Genomic DNA, 26,414 nt, shown 5'->3' with positions numbered 1-26,414 from the left:
TTACCAAAAAAATAACGAAGTTATTTTAAATATTTAAAAAACAACAATTAAAAAGTCCAAAAATAAAATAATAAAAAGATATAATCTTGTCTTAGCTTATACGATTACAACCGCAGTTCAGAGTGCTTTCTAATATTATATCAATATAACCAAAGCAAAATATATTAATACAAGAGTGGGAGGAGTACAAAAATACTTTACTTTTGTTCGTTCTCCAATTATTTACAAAGTTATAGCAGTTTTTGCGCAAGTGATAACAGTGGATAGACAAATGATCTTTCGTTTATCTCAAAATCAGACTTTTTCACATTTTACACCACCTTAAACACGATATCTCATGTTGTTTTTAAAATAAATGTCTAAAATTTTTCATGGGTGCTTATGATTTTAACACACGTGTTTTGAACTAAAGAATTTAATTTTTTATGCATGTTTTCTCGCAAAGACAAGTTCGATAATTTTTAAAAATTTGCTTTTTGAACTACATTGACCCCTAATAATAAAAAAATTACAATATTTCCCATCGAACTTTTTCCCAACTTTTAAAACAGTTTTTTCTTTTAAATTTTAAAATTATAATTCAACTTTATTTTCAGAATATGTATATGATGAAAACTAGTTCAGAACTAGACAAGGTGCCTCTCGAGGCATACGAAACTGTTCGCATAAAATCTAAATTTGAGAAAAAATTTCTTTCTTTACATCAACTATTTTTAAAACAATTAGTAGTCTTTCTTTGGTTAATATGTTCAAAATAGCTTATGAACTTAATCTATGAAGTTGGGGTTCGCCTAAGAAGGGCGATCATTTAGGGAAGGGAAGCACAGAATATAGAGTCGGTGGGGGGGGGGGGGCATTATCATAATGCTGTAATTATAAAAATGCTAGAAATACTTAGATTTTATTTGAAATTTATTTGAATAAGTTACAAGTGTGTAATTGATTTTTAGCTTCTGTGCAGATAACAAAAATAATTAATGTGAACAAAAATTAAACAATTATACTTAGATGAAATTGTGGTAAATTTATAAAGGCATTGGCATATAACAAAAAAGATACTTAAATTTACATTCATCTTATAATTCGGAACAGTATTACATTAACGTGATGGCGGTTACTAGAATTTTAAAATTATTTATTTATTCATTCTTATCTACTTGCGTAATTTTCTTTTCTCCTCTTTTAATTAGTTTATAATTAAATTTATTTGACTACAAACTTCGATCCCATTGCATAAATGGAACTTTCATATTTGAAGCTAATGTTTCACATTCTGATTCTTTGAGAAAGCCCGTAAATTAAATTTGTCAGTCTTTTTCTTTAATAGTTTTATAAATATTTTAGACAGTTCAAGGGTCAAGTTAAAAGGTTTAGGGGATCAGTTTTGACCCACAGGTTATAGGTTGTGCATACCTGATTTAGGGTTTCAAAGGCGAAAGAAAAAAATAGGAACCGTTGCTCTATAGCAGTGTTCCCCAATTTTTTTATCATCGCGGACCTGTCAACGTTTGATAATTTTACCGCGTACCGTTGGAGGGGGTGGGGACGTTGATTGTTTATATTTTAGATTATTTTGATTTATTAATTTTAATTCAATTGTATTTAAACATGCCTTCATAATAAAATACAGTTGCACCAAAAAATAAATAGTGATTTGACGTTTCAATTTACTAGAACGTTAAATCAATGAGAACCCTGAGCTTGTTTCTTTGCAATGAGACGGTTCCAACTGGGGGTAATCGTTTTGAAATGTCAAAAAATTTATGTCTCTACCTTCGGGAGCCCCCTTTTTTTTAAATAAATAAAATTTTAATGGAACACAGATATTTTTAATTTTTGGTATAAACCTAGGAATTTAAATTCAGTTTCAATGAAGTGGGCGGCCCGGTACCATTTGATCCATAGACCGGTACCGGTCCGCGAACTAAAGGATGGGGAACACTGCTCTATAGTTTTTCGTGGAAGGACCAGAGGACTTGCAAAGGCATATGACTTTTTTTAGGGCAGTAATCATTTTTGAATTGGTAGTAGTAAGTTTAATTAGGACACTAACTTTTTAGGAAACAAGGAAACTAATTTTATCCTCTCGAATAATGCATATTAGAGAGGATATTCATTTATTCGATATTTTTATTCATTTTAATATTCATATTTTTATTCATTTATTCGATATTTTTATTCATTTATTCTTTATTATTTCTATCAATATCTTGATAAATTTTTCTTTTTCTGTCTTTTTGTTTCAAAAGTGAAGAATGAAACGAAACCAATTAAAATCGTTCGAAAGGTTCAACATAATTGTTTTCTTTTCAGACCAATCTCTATTATAATATTTAAAGTTATATTACCTTTGTTTCTTCATTTTTCCCACCAATTTAATTAAATTGGTGCCATTAAGGTAAAAATCCAAAAGAATGCCTTTCTTTCTTTCGATTTGCAGACGATTAAATCTTCTTTTCTTGCGAAATCTGTAAAAACAACGTCTTTCTAGTAGAAAGTCTTCTATTCTCTACCCCTGTTCCCCTTTTTACCTGTCAAAAAAGGTAGAAAAGAAGCTAATTCTTCAGGTTTCTGGAAGACAGAACAAGAAAAGAGAATTCTAGGAATCCCTTTTGTGCCCCAAGTTGCTTGATGTTGGCAGATATTGCGAGTTTGTGACTTAAAAAATTATTTTAGCTTCCATTTCTACTATATTATGTTGTTGTTGAGGTTTATATGAATTTTAAATTGATGAGGATTAAGAACGATTGAAGGAAATTAATTGTTAAGCCAATTAATAAGAATCATAGACTTTTCAGTGAATATTAATTAGAGTATTCATGCTTCATCCGACAAATAAAGCGAAAATGAAATTTTAATTGTATTATCAGTTTCAGTTTGTTACGTACAGAACTAATGTGATATTATCCAGCTTTCTTTCTTATTTTTTTACGCAAAAAATTCTTAGTTAATTTTAAAAAGCAAGCTCCGTTTGTTCTATTACAAATGAATAACTCTTAGACCGACGTCAATCTTGACAGAGATTCTATTAAAGTTGAAATTTTCTACATTGTAAAAAATTGCGGTAAGAAGTACCGGCACTCAGGGGTCCGGTATTTTTTACCACAGAATCCATTTTTACCGAAACATGTCGAGGAACAAAAAATTTGATACACAGTAATTTTCTCAGTAATTCATTTCCGTAAAATCCCTGAATCACTCTAATAAAATAAATATTATTGTAAAAATTACGGTATAATATTTTACGGTAAAATGGATTTTACAGATGATGCACCCAAAGTGCCAGTACTTTATACCGTAATTTAATCTGGAATTTTTTACAGTGCAGGAGCCGGCTTGTCATGAAATAGAAAGAAGAAAACAGCTTTTTATTTTTATGAAATCATTTTTAATTAACACTATATAAAAAAAAAACGTGTTCAGATGTATGGTAAATAATTGTTATGCACAGACAACGCATGATAAAATTACATCATGTATCAACATAATATTCAAATATAATTTTTAGTTTTTAAAGACGAATACCGACAGTCTGGTCAGAAATTTCATATATTGGATGTGTAGAAATATTTAGATTTTCTGAAAAAATTTTCGGATAATATATAAATCAGGTAAACTGGGTGCCAGTTACAATTTTTTGGCAACATGGTGATTGCTTTTGTAGGCCCCTGAAATTGATCATCTTTGTGTATCAAAATGATTTTGTTTATGATGATTATTGGATAACATGGAACAGTTTCAGGATAGTTGTTGTTAATTGGCTTATTGTTGTTAATGGGTTTAAGGAGTGATCAACTTGCACAATAATTAAGTTCAATATGCAACAATTAATTTATTTATATTTTTAAAAACTTAAAACCAAACTAACGCAAGATAATATATTTTCCGAAAATTATTGCTGAAATCTAATAAAGTGCCAAAATGAACTAAGATTCAATTTAAATTACATAATAAAATCGGTTAATGAGTCAAGGAATGATCAATTTGCATGGTTATTTGATTCAATTTGCAACAACTTGTTTATATTTTTAAAATGATTGGGCGCTTAATCAGCAGAAGACACTTCATTTTCAGCGAAGTGTGAACATTTCCTGATATATTAATTAAGTGTTAGCTGTTTCTTTCCAAGGTTCACGTTTAATTGTAGAATCGTGGAATCAGTTGCAGGAATGATCAATATGCAGGATAATTTGATTCAACTTGCAAACAATTTTTTCTCGAAGTACAGAATTCTTAAAAGAAATTTCCGTAATTTTTTAAAATACCACGCTCCGTATATATCCAGACTGCTTGTTTTTAAAGTGTCTGAGTGTCAAGCAAATAAAAAGAAAAAAGAATAAAAACTACACAAGAAAATGTAGATTGATCGGGACGGGTGATATTAGCTAGTTACTTAATATTTAATGATAGCAGAACTTAAGCAAATAATAATTCCAACTTTAGGTACGAAAACTGATAAGAAGAACTGATAAGATATTACGCCTTTTTGCGCGAAGAACGTTAGGCAATCATCTAAATATAAAATTTTAAATATTATTTTTATATCGGTTTATTAATTGCTATGGTACTCCATGCATAAAAAATTTGAGAGGTAAATTAATCTTAAACTTTCGCTAGCGTGTAAATTTATTACTTCTTTATTATTCTCTCAAAAACGCTGGTACTACGTTGGAGCCATACTATAGACACTTTGAACTAGAATGCAACACAAATTTGCTGTATTGTTAGTAAGGTGTTGAATTGAACAATTTTCCGATTAATTTGAACAATAGTATCGTTGTTGTTAAGTTTAAAAAGTTACACCATAGTATCGTCTTATCAAGTTGAAGAAGTTACACCATAGTATCGTGTTATCAAGTCAATGTATAGTATTATTAAGTTAAAAATGTTACACCATAGCATCATGTCATCAAGTCTAAGAAGTTAATGGATAGTATTATTAAGTTGAAAATGATACACCATAGTATCATGTTATCAAGTTTATGAAGTATGGTGATATGGTTTAACTTTGCTCCCTATTAAGGTACCGGTATTATGATGAATTTGATGATATGAGAACCATATGAACTGTTGTTGGAGCAAATTTGAATGGTATTTAGCAAATAAAATAAATATAAATTAGCACACTTATAACATTTGAATCACGAAATTATTTTTAGAGTTACAATATCATATCACTGATAAAGTAGGTATGGTCAAAACTACCAGAATGAGGTAAAATTTACCGTTTTTCTGACTCTATGGGAACACCTAAGAGCTCGGTAATTTTTTACCGAAGCAAATTTGTAATGATTTAAATGAAATAAAAAATAAAAAAAAGTTTTAGAATATTTGATTAAATTTGATAAATGAGGTAAAATTTAGTAATTTTTTCATGATATCGTAGCGTATGGCATAAAAATCAATTATTTGATTAAATTTGCTTTTCAGTTATGAGTTTTTTAGTGCGGTAATAAGAACTATAATTTCGAAAACAAGAATTTCCGATAAACCGTGACCATTACGAACTGAAAAATTACCATGATTTAAATACCGAATATTTTGGTCTTATTTACCAGAATTGTGTTTTTTTTAAGATTTTTTTTAAACCAGAAATACCATTATTATACTGTATGATAATTTAACAGAATTTTATTTTCCGTGTAGAAGCGAAATTTCATTGGTAATGTCTCTTGCTTAGTTATATGTAAGTACAAATATGTTTATATAAAAATGAAATGGTAATCAATGAAAGGACGTTTTTGTTTATCTCCGTTTCTTGAAATTTGATAAAGAAATCTGAAATGCGTAATGTTTTATACTAAATGTCTGATGTTTATGATAATGAACTGTTATTTGCTACATTTTTACAATTTTTATAGGTGAAATATTGTGAAATAAATTTAGTGAAAACAACAGGTGTTTAGGCTAATTTTTTTCAGTGACGCACTGTGATTTTTTAAATGCGCAAATTTGACGTTATAAATACTCAAATTTACGTTGTGTTTTTGTCTTCAATTTTCTATTTTTATTTTTTATTTTTAAATTCTCTGATTTTTCTGCCTAATATTCTAGCTTTACTTCAACTTAAATTTACTTTCTTGCAACAATAACCTATTTCTCTTCATAGTATTTTATTAATAAGTAGTGCTCTGTAGTGAAAATTGCATACAAATTTACTCCGACTCGTAACGGTTGAAAAGTTTATAGGATACTTTTAAACAGGATACTTTTATAAGTAAGATATTTTTTTTAATTTTATTATTTTTGCAATTTAAGTTTACTTTCTTGTAAAAAAAATATATTTCTTCTAATAATCTATTAAAAAGTAGTGCTGAGCACTGAAAATTCCATACAAATTTATTGGAACACGTAACGGGTGGAAAGTACTTAGGATACTTTTAAATACGATACTTTTATGAATAGAATATTTTTTTGTTAAATATTAGTTATTTTCTTTTTATTTTTATATAATACTCTTTAACATAAAATTCTATTAGTATTTTTTATAATTAAAGAAAACATACGCGATATGCAAACATTATAGGGACCCTTTTTTTTTTTTTTAAATATTTGCAATTATTTTGCTTTAACCGCTTTGTCGTCATTGACCCCTGAAGCACAAGGCTTTACTTTAGGGAATATAAGTGCATATGGTTATAACTTTGTTTTTAAATTCCGGATCTCTCCTTAAGACACCTTACAATATCATTCAATATTCCTCAAATGATATTGTCATCAACAGACAGAGACTACATTCCGAAATAGTATTTTTATTTTTTTTAAATTTTTCTCAATCTTGGTATAGATTTAAATATTTATAGGTTATTTTTTATGAAATGAAAAAATAGTTCTAATATTTCCATTATTTGTATTCATTAAAGCCTGCAAAAAATTTTTATCTGCATTTGTTAAGCAAAACCTGTTTGTGTGTTTTATTTTAAAAAATGAATTGCGTTTCCCTATTTACCTTTCCCCCCTATAGTGTAAAACTGACAATTATATAAGCATTAATTGATAAAACTGTCATACATTGAAATATTAAATTTAAATGTTATTAGACCTTAATCATAAATTTACGAATTTTAATATTATTTAGTTCAAAATTATTAAAAACAAATAAATTACGGATTTATTAAGGCAAAAGTTTTTGCATTGTACAGTAGATAACTTTAATTATTTTATGATAGAAGTGGAAATTATAAATTTAATAATGTAGGTTTGAAATTGTTTATTAATTTAATTAAGAAATATTGAAAAAAAAAAAAACAAACATAAATGCTTTAATAACAAATGCAGAATTAAAAATTTAAACAATTTTGATAAACTGAAAAAATTCTAATTTTTAACGCGTAACTTAATAATTTCATTTATAGTTTACTTGAAATCGTTAGAACTCCCCTAAAGGTCCTCGTATTCCATTGGGGGGGGGGAGGCAGTAGCACCCAAGCTGAAAAATTATGATCTAGAATAAAAATATCCGCATTCTTTAATCCACTTCGTTTCTTAACGTTTTTGAGAAAGGTAATTGTCAATGTAAATTTAATAATCTTTAAATTATCTATTGTTTATTAAATTGATTAAAATATAATTTTAAGGATGTATCTATACTATACACAGCATTCTTTAATCCTCTCATTTCCGCATCATAATTGAGGAGTGGCAATTGTAAAGGTAATAGCTCATAATAACATAATTAAAATATATCATAATATCATAATTAAAATATGATTTTAAAGTTTATTCGAACTACATATATCAATTTATTATCGAAATATTTCTTTTCATTTTCCTATCTTGAAATAGCGATTGTAAATTCAATAATTTATAAACTATCTATTGTTAACTAAATTAGTTAAAGTGTAATTTTAAGAGTTTATTCCCACTAAAAACATTCATTATTCAATTAACGTCTGTAATTTTAAGTGTCTTCAATTAACTTATCCGTCTCTTTAAATAGCAATTTTAAATTCAATTATCCGTAAATTACATATTTTTTTAAGATTAAATAACATAATTTTCAGGATTCATCTTTCCTCAAAAAAAAATCCTGCATTATACAATCGTTAATTAAAGAAGTTTTTTATCAAAACAATTAGAATATAATCTTATAATCTAAAAATCTCTATTACATCTTTTTCATCCTTTTTATGATTTGAAGGTGGGCAAATTTAAGAATTCGTAACATCGCGAAGATCCTAATACCTCAGCCAAAAGCGTTATTATTATCGCCAAATGTGGCAAGCCAACTCGAAAAACACACCTGACTCGCCCCAAGCAAAACTAGTTCACGAAGTTCTATCCTTGCGCGGGATACCTCTAAGCTTTCGGTCCAGATATTCCAAAGTTGGATCATCTATAATTATTACGCCAAGTAAAGCATCAATGTAAACAAAAGGAAGAGGAAAACTTGCCTGCATTTTACTATTGTGCAATAAAAAATTTTACGCGCAATGAGTGTTGAAATTATAATTTTAAATTAAAAGGATACATCCATGTCAAGTAAACAAGGCGAAAACACATTTCTTTTCTTCGGAATGTAAACAAACAAAATATTTCAGGTACGTTTTTTTTTCTCCACGTATTGCTTCTGAATTTTTAATTTTAGAGTATATATTTTTATTTAAAAATGAAAAATGTATTAATAAATAACAAATCGAATATAATAACATTAATTCACAAGTTAATTACATTTATTCATTCATGATATGACAGTTGATAATAATGCATTTATGCTTGTATAGTGATTTAATTTACCTTAATTACTATAATAAATTAATTAAAATATAAAAAAATGAATTGTATCAGTAAATGAGTTGTTATAGTAAAAAATTAATTCATAAATGTTTAATTATGATATTAAATTTGAACTAATCAATGCAGGAATAATAATTTAGCTTCCCTGCTTTTCAGTAGGAACAGCAGAGGACGCATTTTAATAAAAAATTAATATACTTTTTCCAATTGCATTAAATTATTAAAGTGGTTTTTGTGTTAAATTATTACCAAGTGTTATTTTATTAAGTTCAGTGCTAATTAAGTGTATAAGTTATTTGAATGCATATGTATTGATTTTTTATATTCTTTCTTAAATTTAAAAGGAATCTTATACATCTAAAAGCTGCCTTCTTTCTTTGCCGATTGTTTCAAATTTATGGACTCTATTTCCATACTATTGATTTGTTTATGGACTTACTTATTTGGTTTCTGAGATTTCCAGATATTGCACTGGAGTTTTAGTTTTTGATATTATTAGTTATTACATTAATTTAGAATAATTCATTCGAATTCTCATGCTATAGAAGTCGATTAATTTGCTCTTAAGTTATTGTTTCTTTAGTTTGCAAATTTGCTTTAATTTAAACTTCTAATCACGTTTTATGAGCTATTTATTATACATTCAATTGTTTTGGTTGAGTGATAATTTGTGTAATTTTATTAATGTTTATAACAAATGTTAACTATTTTTGCTTGCAAAATTACAGTATTAAGAATAATTTGGATAAATGCATACATCTTACTAATCTCAGCAAATATAGCATTTAATGTTAAATTAGAGCCTAAATAAAGATATAGGTATCTAAAATCAGTACTTAGAATTCTCCATCAGAATTTAAATTAAGAGATAATTTCACAAATTATTATAATAATATAATTAATTCTTAAAGTACTTAATTTAATACTTTTAAATTGTATTCAGTTTAGGTAAGTCCGGTATGGTCTGTTGAAATAAAATTTTTATATCGTTGAATAAATTCATTTAAATTGTATAACATATCAAATCTTAAAAAAATGTTGGAAAATGGGGATTTGTTAAACGATTAATTCTATTTCTTTATTATATTCGTTTGTAACATGCGAAATTTGCTATTTGTCAAAAAATTGACTATAAATAATTCTTGTATTCATTTGCAGTGTATTGCATGGAAAAGTTTATTAAACGTTATTTGTTTAAACATCAAACCTAAATCCTTATTAGATTCATTTAAAATGTATAGCATGTCACATACTTTAGCAAACACTGGGAGAGAGAGAATGCCTGATATTTTGTAATTATATTTCATAATTACACGGAGAAAAAAAAAATTAGGTAAAATGACATTACTGTATGGTAATGACATTTTTGGTTAAAAAAACAACATGATTCTATTAATAAAACCATAATATACGGTATTTAACCATTCATTTGATAATTTTTCCGTTCATATGGCAACAGCTCAGTTTTGGTTTTCAAAATTATAGTTCTTATTACCACGCATTTCGTAAAAAATACAAAATTAAAAAAGTGAATTTAAGTGTATAAATGGTTTTTGTTCCATGTTCTAAAGAAGCAAGATAAAATTAACAAATTTTGCCAAATTTAATCGCATGTTTTTACAAACCATATTTTGTTAATACTACCAAAATCGATACCAAATAACTTCGGTAAAAATTATCGAAGTTTTTGGTGTAGAAATACGCTAGAAATACGCTAAATGTTACCATGTTTTTAACCTTCGACCAACGGTTTACCGGATGTTTTAGGTTTTCAAAATTATAGTTTTTGTTACAGCGAACTTAACCAATAATACTTAACTGAAATCTAAATTCAATCCAAAAAATTGTTTTTATGCCAAGGTCTAAGTCATCAGGATAAAATTACTAAATTTTCCCCCATTTAAAGAATTTTATCTCATATTCTAAAACCATATGTTATTGTAAATTTTACCAAAATCATTACCAAAGCGCATTGATAATAATAACGAGTTTTTCGGTGTTCACCATAGTGAAACACGGTAAAATTCTCCATATTCTGGAAGTTTTGATCATACTTTTTTTTCAGTTAGCCCAATTTCAAATCCAGGGATATATATTTTGTGTCTTCTACATAATTTCAAAAAATAATAATGCCAAAAGCGTTTAATGATATGCTTAGAAGTATACGGAAAATTTAGTGAATCACAAGAACGTGTAAATAAATATAAAGCAGTTAAGTACTTACTTTTAAAGAGCGAAATATTGCAAATTCATTCATATAGGTTACGTTTATTAATAGAAAAATATTGAGACGCATCAATCTTCATGAATAACAAACTTTTACTCATTATTAAAATGCGTCGTTATTTATACGGAAAAGTATCCTTTTCTAGAAATTTCCTTGGAGATTTATTGCGTCTAAAAGATTATTAATCAGAATATTAGTTAATAAAATACTGTTTAATCTTCTTTTTTAAACTTGTATTCTAGATTAATCGTGGAAATATTATGATAAAATGAATTTTAATGGAATTTTCGAACTCGTATATCATTTCAAATCTTCATGATATGCCTATAGTGAATCATTAAGTTTCATAAAATGGTATAAATACTCCTATAGTTTCATAGAAAGTTAGGGCTATTTCTTATCCATGATGTAATCAATATAAATATTTTTTTAAATCCGATTCTGAGCGTAATATTATTTATGCGTGCATTTTATTTGAGTAAGTATAATCAGGGGTCTGTTTAGAAAACGGACCCTTCACAAAATATCTTTTCATAAAAACGGACCCTTCACAAAATATTTTTTCTTAAAAACGGACCCTTCACAAAATGATTTTTCTTTTAATCGGACCCTTCACAAATTTGTTTATCTTCATTATTATTTTGTTAATCAAATAAACCCTTTCCAGGGCAGAAAACAAGAAAGATGGATGTAAACGAATAAAGTTTTGTCTTCGGCAGACGATTCTTCCATTATTCGTCCGAAATTAATATTCTGCGTTCAGCAGTATAGGCTAAATACCAAATATTTGTATGTTGCATCTCTAATTTAAAAGCAGCAATTGTTGTTTATTTTTTAAAATTTAATTTTTTTAATTATAATTTTACAGTGTTGAGCATAATCTTGTATGTCTTTACAATTTAAAAACTCTGAAAAAGTTTTTTTTTGCAATAACGGACCCTATTTGCACAAATTCATAAAAGCGGACCCTGGTTGAAAGAATGTGAGTAATTTTTTCACAATTTCACGAAAAACGGACCTTTCACAAAATGTCTGGACAGACCCCTGATAATTAAATTACATGAAACATTCAGAATTCCTCAAAAATTCACAAAAAAATCTGCAAATTGCTTACATTTTAACATGGATAATTCGACCATATATAACTGAATAAATTTCCGGTTAATTTTATCTCTCAAAATAGATACATTATTAGTTCTAAATTTTAAAATCAACTAATGAATTCAAACCTCGTAATGCATGATATGCATAAATATGGCGATACCTATGTTAACTAGCTTGCTATTACATAAAACTTAATACTTTGATCTATATCTCATTCATTTTTCTGCATAACAGGTTTATTTTTATATGTTTATATGTGAGTAGGTTTTAAATTTTTTTTCTTCAAGTTCAAACTGTTTATAGAATAGTCAGAAAAAAAAATCAGGAGATAATTTGTGTTGGGCAAAAATTTAAAAAACAATTGAATAAAAATGGGGAAGAATAAATATTAATTATTATTTTTTTCTTTGAAAGATAACCTTTTTAAAATATTAGTCAATGAGAAATATTGGAAAGAAATATTTCTTAGTGCTAAAAGAAATAAAAAGTTTTAAAAGATCTTTATTGTCAAAGCTAAAGATAACTAGAGTTTAAGTATGTTGAAATACGTTTTCTGAATTTTCAAAACATATTGGCTGGTTCAATTAAACTAAGATGTTAATTTTTACAATTTTCAAAAACGTATTAGAAAAACATGGCATCACAATGCAGAACATTTTTTGAAACTTAATTATTTAATACATAACTATAAATACTTTGACAAGTATTTAAAGTAAATAATAGCGAATAATGAAAAAATAGTTTTGGATAATAATTTGCCATTGTAATAAGAATAGATGTAAACTATATATTTAACTTACTGGAGGAAAATGATTTTCCTGGTATATTTTCTTTGTTCGATTCCATGTAAAAACGTATCTCTGCGTTAAGATGTGAAAAATACAATTTGCGTTGCATACAAATAGTTAACTTTCCTGGAATATAATTAATAAAGTGCCTTTTAATCCATTTTACATACTAGACAAAACAATTAAATATGCTGAACATTATATTCATAAATTTAGAATTAAATCTCTCTGAATATTTATGTTTAGTATATGTTTATAAATTGGAGACTTTTTAAATAAAAAAAAAGTCGAAAAAAAATCATGGTTCTTTTTTTGATTTTTTTAAAAAGACGAAAAACAAATACAGTATTATGTTAATTATGTAAAAAAACTTCCCAATTAACTTAATTTTTGTTTTATAAGCTGTTTTGCCTTGTGTTTAAACTATAAATTGACTTGACTTTTGTACTGTAACCCTAGTTGCGCTTTACTTATAGAAAAATAAAGCTTATGGTTTTCAGAATTAATGAATGTTATCCTTTTTCTCTCTGCTCTTTTTTTTTGCACATGAATCTTTTTCGAAGTATGAAAACCAGATGATAGCTTTTTGATCGACTGTTATAAACATTATATGTACAGTTCGGGGGGAAAACCGGAAAACCCTGAATAACTTTTAATCTAATAATCAAAATGTAGTAAAAAAAATGATTCACTGTTTATCACAAATGTTCCTTTTTTATGTAACAAAAGTGCCCCGATTTTTTATAAAAAAAAAAAGCATAACCGAAAAAAACTAACCCGTTAATGTATCCCCCCTAATGATCAGACTTTCACGCATTAAGACTGAACCTTTAGAAGGGGTTCGAAGAAGTGACCTCAAATATGCTAATTAGAACAGACGATATTTTAAGTTACGAAATCAGACACCAAAACGTGCTTTCTCTGAAAAATACCTTTCCAAGACGGATTTAGATTTCTATGTACTGAAATATAGGGGTTGAAATATGATCCCAGAAGTTGGGTGAGGAGAGCGGTCCAAAGTGATGCGTATTTCATCAGAGCTCCGAAACTAATTATGCGAATCAAAAAAAATCTTTGCATACAGTTATAAAATGCGTTTAGTTATCAGTTTTGCGTAAAGTTAGTAGAGTTTTTTTTAGTTAGTAGTTCACAGTGGGATTTAAAAACAGTACGATAGCTCAGCACTTCATAAGTTTAGCTACTTCTGGATCTGGAATCCTAGCTTATATGATTGTGGGTCTAATGTAAACTTTTTGCAGATTAGCTAAGCTTATTTGAAATCTCTAGTTGAGATGAGACGGAATGAGCCCGACAATCGGGACTATCGGTTAAAAGTAGTTTAAGGGCTCTGGTAAGCTCGAGCCAGACTACTTTTTCGAGTGTCCAACCAATAATTTTTTGCTTACTCGAGTTATAGATGAAATATTTCTGGCACCAGAAAAATTATTGTGGATTTCGGACAAGCCAAGTGCTTTAAAAGTGGGTTCAGAATTGTGTTTAGGTCAGTTAAATAAGCTATTGACCATGTTTGTAAGCTTATATTATGAGGGTAGTGTTTTCATCATAGAAAAAAAATGGGTGAGAATTTCTCACCCTTTCTCAAAAACAGGGTGAGATTTCAAAAAGTTAAGTGAGATTTCTAAAAACTAAAAAAACACAAAAACTCTTGAAAAAAAATCATTTCTTTAATTATAATACATTTTAACGTCTTCTATTTTTTAAAGCATTGAATATTTTTGGTGCATCATCATTGAAGATTTTGCCTTTACAAGGTATTTGTCCATCTTACATAAGTGCATAAAAAATTTGAACGTCTTACATGAAGAAACCTTACCTACGGTAAACACGTGGTTGCAGAGAAATGTGTTCTGAAAGGGGTTCCGTGGTTGTGTTCTGTTCGAAAAGTTTCTGAACAATGCTGGTAAATAGGAAGGCTAGATAATGGGGCAGATGTTGAAAATAATGTAAGATCCAGGAAGAAAAGTGAAACGGATTTTATTCTAAATGGCGTAATTCGAAGCTTTTTCCAAAATGCGAGAAATGGGCGAATTTTGAAATTGATTTATAGAATGCGCGAATTTCTCGCGGTAATAATTTTTCATTGCGAGAAAAGAAAAAAATATGCGAGATTCTCGCGTTCTCGCGCTGTAGTGAAAACATTGGGTTATTTCAGACATTTTTTTTAAAGGTCCGTATTTGCGAAATTGTAAAAAATATACTCATGATTTGTGAGTTGATAATTAATAATTTGTGGTCCTGTTTTGTGATTTTTTTTTAAAAAATCTACTCATAATTTTTCTGAATCTTTAATTACCGTTCAATCGGTTTTCTTTCAGCCTGGATCTTGTTTCTATTAATATGTCGAAATAAGGTCCAGTTTTAGTTAGAAAAAAAAACATTTTTTCCCCCTCAAAGAATCGCTGTTTTAAAATTAAGAATTACAGACGTCGTTGATTCGTTTCCTTCAAAAATAAAAAAATAGTGAAAATTTCATTAAAAAAATATATATATATTTTGAAGAATCCGTTTTTAAGTTAAAACATTTGGTAAAAAGTCCACTTTGACGTTAAAATATTTTGTCAAGTGTCCGCTTTTACGATAAAATAATGTTTCATGGGTATATCCGTTTTTGATGTGAAATAGTTCGGTTTTTACGATAAAATAATGTCATAAATAGGACCGTTTTAGCTGTAAAATATTTTGTGAAATGTGTTTTTACGATAAAATAGCATGTCATAAATAGGACCATTTTAGCTGTAAAATATTTTGTGAAATGTGTTTTTACCATAAAATAATGTCATAAATAGGACCGTTTTAGCTGTAAAATATTTTGTGAAATGTGTTTTTACGATAAAATAATGTCATAAATAGGACCGTTTTAGCTGTAAAATATTTTGTGAAATGTGTTTTAACAATAAAATAGCATGTCATGGGTGTGTCTATTTTTGTGGTAAAATAGTTTGTAAAATGTATATTTTTACGATAAAATAACATGTCATGGGAATGGTCCGTTTTAGCTGTAAAGTAGTTTGTAAAAGGTCTGCTTTTACAAATAAAAACTTTTTGTAACAGGTCCGTTATCAAACTGAAATTTCTACTAAAATAATTACTTTGTTTTAACTAGTAATTCCTTAAATAGGGAGAAAATAAGTTCCAGCAACAAAGCCTTTTCTAGCGGTTGTTTTGTCTGTACTGAGGCCCATGCCCTAAATGTCATAATACATAGTTAGTAAATTTAGATCGTTATTTAGATTAATATTACATAATAATTATAATCAATTTGTAAACAAAGTTTACAAAGACATGCGACGGGGATTTGAAGAAAATTTTTCGATTACTTTTTTAGGACAAACCGGAATATTTCGAAATATGCTTAATAAAGTTAGTTAATAAAAGGTTTGATTCGACAGTTTTTGTTTTTCTTTTTACTGAGAGGCTCAAAGAAAGACTAAAAAGTTTGAATCCCAGAATTTCGGGGGGGGGGATTTGTCCCGACGGTCCCCCCCTGGCTACGGGCCTGGTTCAACCTTAACGGAAATATTGTTCAAATTATCACTTTAATAAGATTGCAGCCCTTCACGTCGCATTATGGTTCAAGGTGCCAATATTATGATTCAACTTTCAACCGATTTTTCTAACAGATTTGCCTGCATTTTTGAAGATTATATTTTTTTGTCACATTTAGACTGATATGAATGCTTCAGCAGCTTGTAACAATCATTCTTTTGGAAGCACGTTCCACGACCTACGCTTTGTTATTCGTTACAATCCATCAATCACTTTTCTTTTCCTTCTTGTCTCCCTTCCTAACTCAAATCTCGTGAAAAGAATTCGGAATTTCCAGTCAGTTTTTTTTTTTTTTTTAGTTTGATCTTTCAGAAGTTCGTGACCAGTCAAGCAGCAGATTTTCAAATTATCATTTGGTACAAGTTAGCTAATTGAATTATAAATCGATAATCATGCATATTTTTTAAATTGAAAATTACACGTCTTTCGTATTATATTTCTTCAAAAATTTACTATATATTTACTCACTTTCAAATAAGGTGAACCGGGTTCGAATCTCAGCCATGGCTGGCCGATACGAATTTCGCACTGACCACAACGCTGACGTAAAAATATCCTCCTCAGTGGTAGACGGAAGATCGTGTAGAATCCCCTTACAGTCAGTATAATCGTGGGAGAATTTCGTGATTTTATGCTCCATGTAACGCAAATGCGGTATAGTTCCACCAAAAATACTTCACGAAGGCAAATTTCTCCCAATACTTGATCTAGGAGTTCTCTTATCTTCTCGATTGAATTCAAAATTACTAGACTACGGTGTCGGAAACAAGTAGTCGTAAACCCCCAAAAATTGGGTCGGTTGTTCAACGACTGTTATAAAATAAAATATATATTTACTCAAAAACATTCTAAAATACCAAAAAAAAAAAAAAAAAACTGTTAATGTTGCCATACCATCTCTATCTTGTTCTGTATTTTTTCCGTTTTATCAGCCAAATTGCATAAGATTTGCTACAAAGAATTCATCTTTGTTTTAGGATTTGAGACTATTTTTGAACCACAATATCGTTCAAATTTGCTGCAACCATAATATGGTGCGAAGTTGAACGATATATTAAACTTGATTACATGTTTTTTATGGCTTAACTCAGTGTTCCCCAACCTTTTTATCGTCGTGGAACGTCAACGTTTGATAATTTTTCTTCGGCCCACTGAGAGGCGGGAACGTTGATTGTTTTAAATTATAGATTGTTTTGATTTAATAATTGAAGTTAAACTGTATTTAAACATGTCTTCAAAATAAAATTCAATTGCATGCGCGGTATTGGTGAGGCTTTAGGTGACGTCTCTCAGCTCCCAGTTAAACTTTTGTCAATGGAAAGTCGTACAAATTCGAGAGTATACCACAGTAAATAAAATGTAACTAATTTAAAGGTGATTGGGGACCATTGGCTTAACTTGAATGGCAATATGATTCAATTTACACCTTATTACCAGGGGTCTGTTTAGAAGAAATTTGGGTCCGTTAACGGGGACCCTTCACATAATATCTTTTCATAAAAACGGACACTTCACAAAATATTTTAACTTAAAAACGGACCCTTCACAAAATAACTTATCTTTTAATCGGACCCTTCATAAATTTGTTTATCTTCATTATTGTTTTGTTAATCAATAAACCCTTCCCAGGAAGGAAGGGGGGGAAGAAAGACAGATATAAACGAACTAAATTTTGTCTTCGGCAGACGCTTCTTCCTTTATTCGTCCGAAATGAATATTCTGCGTTCAGCAGTATAGGCTAAATACCAAATGATTGTATGTTGCATCGCTAATTTAGTAGCTGCAATTACTGTTCATTTTTTAAAATTTAATTTTTTTAATTATAATTTCACATTGTTGAGCATAATCGTGTAATTAATCGTGTTTCTGCAATTTAAGAACTCCTTGAAAAAGTTTTTTTTGCAATAACGGACCCTACTTGCACAAATTCACAAAAGTGGACCCTTGTTGAAAGAATATGACTTAACGTTTATTTTATATTTACAAATTACGAGTAATTTTTTCACAATTTTACAAAAACGGACCTTTCACAAAATGTACGATCACAGCAAATTCGCACTATATCGTGGTTCGGAAGTATCGATATTATGGTTCAGAATCGAAACGAATTTTTATCGATACCAAATTACTCATGTTGCGTTAAAAATATAAATAAAAGTCAGGATATAAAAGAATAATTTATTTTTATTTCAATGAATCTTAAACTTCTTTTCCACTTTAAGTTAAGATATAAACTTTCCGCTCCTAGAACTCCATAGTTATTTAAGCTACCACGTGAGAAAAAATAATGACAAACACAATATTATTTACAGTTACTCCATGTTTATGTTTAACATAAAACACCCTCATTCATGTTCAGTTGTGTGAGAATTCGCATCGAATTAATTAATGCGCCAAAAAGTGCTAACATTGCATTATCTTTATGATTTCTCATTTGGAACAAAACATTCGTTGCTATCAACTGCCTTCTTGTCTAGTCTACAGAATTTTGTTGGACAATTGGGAGTGGCAGGATTTGCAAATTGAATTAATGATTTAGAATGGATTAATTGTTGAGTCGATAAAATATGATGATGTAATGCCTCATTGATATTCCCATTGAATAATGAAGATGTTATTCCATTTGTTCATTTTCTGCTCTACAAATGAGCTTAGTAATATTTAGAAAAGTTTTTTGATTGACATAAATAATACCATATGGTGAAATACGTGAAAATTAAAAGTTAAGGACCCAACTCTTGATCATTCTCTTGACTGAACTATTAAAACTATATTTTCCAGATGGCGGCTACACTTTTCCATTTTTTTGGAGGGTAAAAAAAACTAATCATTGTGTGTTTTTTATGAAAGTATCATCGACACCAATATATTCATTATCATATTTAAATTCGAATCCTCACTAGCATGCGGCATGGCATGCAAGCAAAGAATATAGAATTGTATGTATACTCTTTGATGTAAGTTGCAATCCAATCATTCGATCAAAAGTTAGGAAGATGTTCCATTTTTTATTTCGGGACCATGGTCGTAATTGATCATCGATTTAGACTAGGGGAAAAACAAAAATCAAGAAAAAGATTAATAATCTTCGCAAATTTTTAGCTAATTTAATAATTATTTTTTGTTATTTGTGAAATTTATAAAACTTGTGCGACTGTGTGTTTTAATTTCGCCCCCCTCAAAAATTCGACACCCATGTTCGGGACCCCTATTTCTACCTTTTATAAGGTTGATTCATTCATCATCTCTTCCTTTTTTTTTTAAAGACTTCTTTGGAATTGGAACAATTTTGTTCCTTTTTTTTAAATATATTTTAGCACATAAATTAATCTAATGTCAAATTCAATTGTTTAAATTAATCTATCTAAAAACTAGATTTTACTTGCAAGCAACAATTTTATACATACAGTGGAACCTGTCTAAATTGACCACCCTTGGGACCAAGTCAAATGGTCACTATATAGAAGTGGTCACTTTATGAAGATTCTTTAAAAAGGACTCTTTAAATAAAACTTATAGAAAATGGTCACCTTACTCAGGTGATCACTTTACCCAGCTGGTCACTTTTACAGGTTCCACTGTACCATATTTTTTTTAAAATTCCCAACTATTCTTAAGCATGAGAAAATTTACCTTAACATCAAAACTTTAATAATTCAAATTAAATTTTAAAAGGGAATAATAGGTAACAAAAGTAAAGAAATTATTTACACTGAAAGTGAAACTTCAGTGCTTTTGAAGTATCTGCATCTGCAATAGATATAAAATGTAATAATGAAGGAAATTTATATAATGATCTTCTTTTATTTGGAAATTTATATATTTATCATAATTATAATAAATTATAATTGTGATAATAATAATAATTTATATTAATAATTTATTAAAGATATTATTATTTTTATTAAAGAAATCATAGATTATGATATATTATGAATTTTTCATAAAGAAAAATTGTTAAAAAGAAAAATTATTATTATTATTTTTTTTATTGTCTACTACTGGGCAAATTCCATTCCGTTCTGCAAGAATGTTGGATTGTGACAGACATAAACTACAGCTAAGACTCATATATTCTGTATGTAATAAAACATAAAAAATAAAAGTGATTTAACAAGAATCCGTATTATAAAAAGATTGTAACAAACATTAAAAAAAAAAATATTAGTCTAAACCATAATTTTATTTTGATTGTCGGCGTCGGTGTATGGCATACTAAGGCCTCTATTCAACACCTTCACCACTTATGTCGTTTTTTATCTGACATTTCACACATTTTCGTGACTGGCATTATGCCTTGTCGTGGCGCATTCTTCGAAAAAATTTAAAGAAAGGAGTTAATCTGTATAAGAAACTTGTTTTTTTTTCTTTCTTTCCGACCTTGATTGCGATGGATTGGTGTCTTGTACATTGAGACAATCTTAAATCAAATTCAGTTTTTTTCTTTCTTTTTCAGAACAGTATTTCAATAATTTTGCTTTAACCTATCGTATCGCTTTCTTAGAATTACTTAAACTGAGTTGTTGTTTTCAAAAGTTAACTTAAAACGTATGAAATCCACATTGTTCTGAAAATAATCCACAAACCACATTTTCTCCGTGATTTATGCTTTCTTGTTTGGTTCTGAATAAGTTATTTATTGCAAAACAGCAGTACATCGTGGTGAAATATGCAATACTTGTGGATATATATGGATAGACAACTTTTTTTTCCAATTGAGACTTTTTAATATCTAATTTTTCCTCGGTGTTGTTTCCAGGTTGATGTTTACAAGTGAAATCAAATCCATTGCATAATGCACAAAAGCATCTTATTTCCTGGATGGCGCAGTTTTTCACTAGCAGGGGTCTGTCCAGAAATTTTTTGAAAGGTCCGTTTTTCGTGAAATTGTGAAAAAATTACTCGCATTCTTTCCGCTTTTATGAATTTGTGCAAATAGGGTCCGGTTATTGCAAAAAACTTTTTCAAGGAGTTTTTAAATTGTAAATAGACACAAGATTATGCTCAGCACTGTAAAATTATAATAAAAAAAATTAAATTTTCATAAATAAACAGCAATTGCTGCTTCTAAATTAGAGATGCAACACACAAATATTTGGTATTTAGCCTATACTGCTGAACGCAGAATATTCATTTCGGACGAATAATGGAAGAATCATCTGCCGAAGACAAAACTTAATTCGTTTACATCTATCTTTCTTGTTTTCTGCCCTGGGAAGGGTTTATTCGATTAACAAAACAAAAATGAAGATAAACAAATTTGTGAAGGGTCCGTTTTTATGAAAAGATATTTTGTGAAGGGTCCGTTAACGGACCCAAATTTCTTCTAAACAGACCCCTGACTAGAAGCACTCTCCCGAATAAACATTTAAAAAATGTGGCTAGTTAATATATTTGACGTATTTTTAAACATCAAACTGTTACGTAGTATTATTCCCAGGTAATTGCCTACGAAGTGTCCATAATTTCCTTTAAATAACTACGTAATTCCTTTAGGCATTTCATTGCTAGCATGAAAATCGTATTGCTTTTCCGCGAAAACTCTCCTGAACAATTTGGAAATGTGGTTTATCATTATATTACCGCAAGCTCAATCATTAGAATTTTGTTTTTCTTTTGTAAATGATGTCTTGTACTGACTCCAAAATTGTGTTACATGGTGAAGCTATAATTATAAAGCAAAATGAAATGTAAAATATATTTTATGTTTAAAAAAAAAAAGCAACGATTTGTGGATACATACAGCATACACAAATTTCAAAAATCTGATTTCTCCACTTTATTTTTAAAACTCACATTTTAAAATCAAAATTTGAATTTAAAGCCGTTATTTGTTGGTATAAAACTAAATAATTAATAAGTTTGTTTTTATTCATTTATTTGAGCGTTCTTGTTAATGTGAAAATATCTTATCAGTTTTCAGCTCACATTATCTTTCAAACTTCTTGTATTCTACTTTTTATTTTTACTCAAAACTTACTAGACAACTTATCACGGTAATGGAATTAAAATGTGGCTTTCTTTTTCTTCTTCTTTTTAATCTTAACAGCAAGTTGTCAGCTAAAGCAAAATTTGCTGTGTTTAATAAATTCAACATGTGCTTGTTATAGTTTAAAGATGTGCATAGAATAGTAAAATATTTTACTTGTCATCATTTTTAAGAATGGAATGCCGACCAATTAAATATATTTACATTCGATTTTCATATTTTAATAAATTAAGTCTAAAAATTATTTTTATAAATTTTTTTGTTATGATTAAATTTGATTTTATGTGTGATACGTGGAATTTTTTAAGCAACATGAATACTATTTTTAGACTTAACTTCAAAAAGACTGATTAATGTTTTTTTTTTTAAACAAAATCTATTTTAAGATAACGATATCTATAATCCGCCTTTATTCTTATCTGCATTATTTCATATCTTTTGGGACTTAAATTTTTTTTCAGTTTTGCTGCACTAATTAATGCTTTTTAAAATAAAAAAATACTTTAAATATTTGTGGTTCGTAAAATTTTGGCATTTATAGATTTTCTTTATATTAAAATTATTCACTAGGTAATATTTTAAATGAAATCATTATAATTGTTGAAAAAATTGAATTTAAATGTAAATAGAATTGATCGGTGTGTACAGTTGAGAAAATAAATAACTAAATAAACGAATTGCTCTAAATAAGATTTGATCGGAATTATATGTGCATAAATGCAACCTTAATGCATAATGCACATTGATTGCTATTTATGTCGTAGCAAAGTTAACTAACTGTAAGAGTAATTGTGGCAAAGAATCGGCTTTTAACCGTGTTGAGTCTATCCTTTGGTACGTTTAAAGGCAAATATTCTAAATTTGAATAATCCCGACACAAAAGTTTTTTGTGAAAGCGCGGAAATGCGCTTGATAGTTTTTTTTAAAGATGAACAAGCCCTTTCAGCTAAAAAATAAATTTTGTCTAAAATTTTTTCGGAAAACAAAGACTTTTTCCTTAATTTGTAATTAAGATTATAAGTTAATATAAAGCATTAAAGATGAAAAACTTTTAATGAATGTCTACTAATTTATCAGAATTTAAAACTGAAGAAAAACGCAAGTTGCAAACGGATGCTTTGCGGTTTGTTTACGTAACTTTAGTGGGCAAATCATTGTTAGGCCGAGGTCTTCCTCGTCTATCTTTTCCTTTTAGAGAGACAAAAATTAAGAAATACGGCTTTTTCTTATTTTTTAGCACAAGAATTATTCGACTGATTTCGTTCAAATTTTGTATTTTTTCATTTAAATTAACATAGTTAAAGATAACATAAAAATTTCCTTATACCTAATTATTAAAGAAAATTTTCGAGCATTAGTGAACTAAATAATAAAAAGTAATAAATATTTAATAAAAATTACTTTTAGCATAATATTATCCTTGGGCAAATGTGTGCGATTTTTTTTTTAATTTTTTGATTTGCGCAATTAGTTTTAAAGGTAAAATGAGAAATTGATCTCTCTGTAAAGCTAACTCCAATCATTAGATCACAATTATGAAGGTTGATCCGTTTTTATTATTAGTATTATTTAGTTTGAAATGAATTAGTGAGAATAGTAATCTTAGCTAGAAAATCAGACACCATGCTTTTTTCTGAATAAACAAATCTTTCTTTCGAAATATTCCAATTTTCTGGCCTCACTATCGCACATTTGGTGAAACAATGACGTAACTGCAAAATCAAGTTACGTCATTGTTTCACCAAATGAGCGATACATAGAACACTTTATTCCCGCTAAAATATCGAAAAAGATGTTAAAAAAATAATGAAAAATAAAATAAATAAATAACTAAAAAATTAATCCGAATTTATCCTTTTTTTTGCCGTTGGTTGCTGTTTTTCAAAGGAAAAATAATATTTTTTATATCGCTCATTTGGTGAAACAATGACGTATCTGCAAAATCAAGTTATTTCATTGTTTCACCAAATGAGCGATATATAGAACATTCTATTCCAGCTAAAATATCGAAAGAGATGATAAAAAAATAATGAAAAATAAAATAAATAAAAAATTAATCCGAATTAATCATTTTTTTTTTTTTGCCATTGGTTGCTGTTTTTCAAAGGAAAAATAATATTTTTTATATCGCTCATTTGGTGAAACAATGACGTAACTGAAAAATCAAGTTACGCCATTGTTTCACCAAATGAGCGATATATAGAACACTGTATTCCCGCTAAAATATCGAAAGAGATGATAAAAAAAATAATGAAAAATAAAATAAATAAAAAATTAATCCTAATTTATCCTTTTTTTGCAATTGGTTGCTATTTTTCAAAGGAAAAAATAATATTTTTTATATCGCTCATTTGGTGAAACAATGACGTAACTTGATTTTGCAGTTACGTCATTGTTTCACTAAATGAGCGATACATGGGGGCAACCGTAATCTAAATTTTATTTATTTCTTAAATCAGGAGACCATTCTTTTTATTATTTTAACACAAATATGCACCATAATATTAATTTTTACTACTACTTTAATACTGATATTTTAAATTTACCGAAGTACTATCTAAAATGTTTAAAAAGTAATTTTTCAAAACTTTTTTTACCAGTGATGCGCCTTAAGTTTCGAAAACATGTATGATACTTAACGATTAAAATACGATACTTAAAAATAAGTGTAGTATTATGTTAGATGTCCCAAAATATTCTCAGGGTTAATCCCGCATTATTAACATGCTATTACCCTCTTTAAGCGTTACATGCATTTCGTGACTGTATGCAAAGTAAAACGTAAATGCCCGGTATTACCATAGTCGGGTAGAGCGTGCTGTTACCCGCTCACGCTTATGGCAGTTATAAATCTTCTTAAAGGTGGCAAATCATCGATATCGCAGGCGTCAGGTAGGCCGATCATAAGGAACAAAACAAAAATAAAACAGAGATCCCCGAAATCCGGATCTTGAGCGGCGTGAGTTGAGATCGAAAAAAAAAAAAAATGCTTAATAACCTTCTCGCGAATTCTGTGAAGAATCTCTATAACAGTGGATCCCCTGCTCGTTATATACACGACTTATCTAATAACAGGTTAGCAGCGGCGTTCCGTCGCCTCCATTTTCTCAAAAAGAACAGGACATTCGAAATGAATACCTGTTTTACATTTTAGTATTTAATCTCGTTGTTAGGTTTACTAAATTGTATCACATGTTTTTCCTATTTTAATTTTATACTGCTTAAAAGATTCTAATGGAAAGTAGCTTGCTTTAGCATTTGTATAACGAAAAAAAAAATTTTTTTTTCTTTGTTTAAAGAAAAAATTGTTTGTTTAAAATGGGTTAGTTAAAACCCATGTTTTCCTCAAAAAAAATTTTTTAAAGGAAAAAAATGGGTTGTTTTGAATTATAGCTACTCAGAGTAAATTTAATAACAAATTAAAACAATCCTAATTATTTTTTAAAAACTTAAAATATTTAAAAATTAGTAATAACTTAATTTTACGCTAAACTTAATTAAAAATAATGTAAAGTGAGGGAAATATAATTCTATGTTTTGTTAAAAGATTTTAATGAAAAAATAATGAATTTGGCGAGGTAATTTTTTAATTCATCGTAGCTTTAATAATGCGATTTGAGTGTCTTGATATATTTTATATTATTATTAAAAATATTTAAGATGAAGAAAATCAAACATTTATTTAATGAGATGAATCTGAAATGGCGCTTTTTTAGAAAAGTGTTCTAATTTTAAAGATTTGTATTTGAAGAAAATTTTTAAAACCTACACCACGGTACTTTTTTGGTTATAAGTTTCTTAACACTAATAGTTAAAAAATTATATTATATCATAATACTAATAGTTAATGTGAAATTTGATAAGTAAATTTGGCCGGGATAGCCTGGCTGGGGCCTACGTCCAAGAGGTCGTGAGTTCGATCCCCGTCGGTCGAAGACTCCTAGTGTACAAAATGGTAAATGGTGTAAGCTAAATTTGTCGGTTACTAAGTCCTCCAAGTTCC

At 28.4% G+C, this 26,414-nt stretch overlaps 1 protein-coding gene across 3 annotated transcripts in view; it reads left to right on the top strand.

The window, feature by feature from the left end:
• The window catches only part of Egfr (epidermal growth factor receptor), a 152,293-nt gene that overhangs the window by 85,239 nt on the left and 40,640 nt on the right, over window positions 1-26,414 (top strand). The window contains exon 1 of one of the 3 annotated variants that reach the window (XM_016060581.4): window positions 8,259-8,540. The exons of 1 other annotated variant lie outside the window; for it this stretch is intronic. The gene's annotated coding sequence lies outside the window, so the exon portion shown is untranslated. Of the gene's footprint in view, window positions 1-8,258; window positions 8,541-26,414 lie in introns of those variants that run through there. One more of the 3 variants, XM_071182234.1, reaches the window with a different exon arrangement.

Source organism: Parasteatoda tepidariorum, chromosome 4 (assembly GCF_982258835.1).
Source record: "Parasteatoda tepidariorum strain Cologne lab strain chromosome 4, Ptep-v5.0, whole genome shotgun sequence".
Taxonomy (NCBI): Eukaryota; Metazoa; Arthropoda; class Arachnida; order Araneae; family Theridiidae; genus Parasteatoda; species Parasteatoda tepidariorum.
The sequence above is the reverse complement of the archived record's forward strand: the minus strand, read 5'-3'. Positions and strand labels throughout refer to the sequence as shown.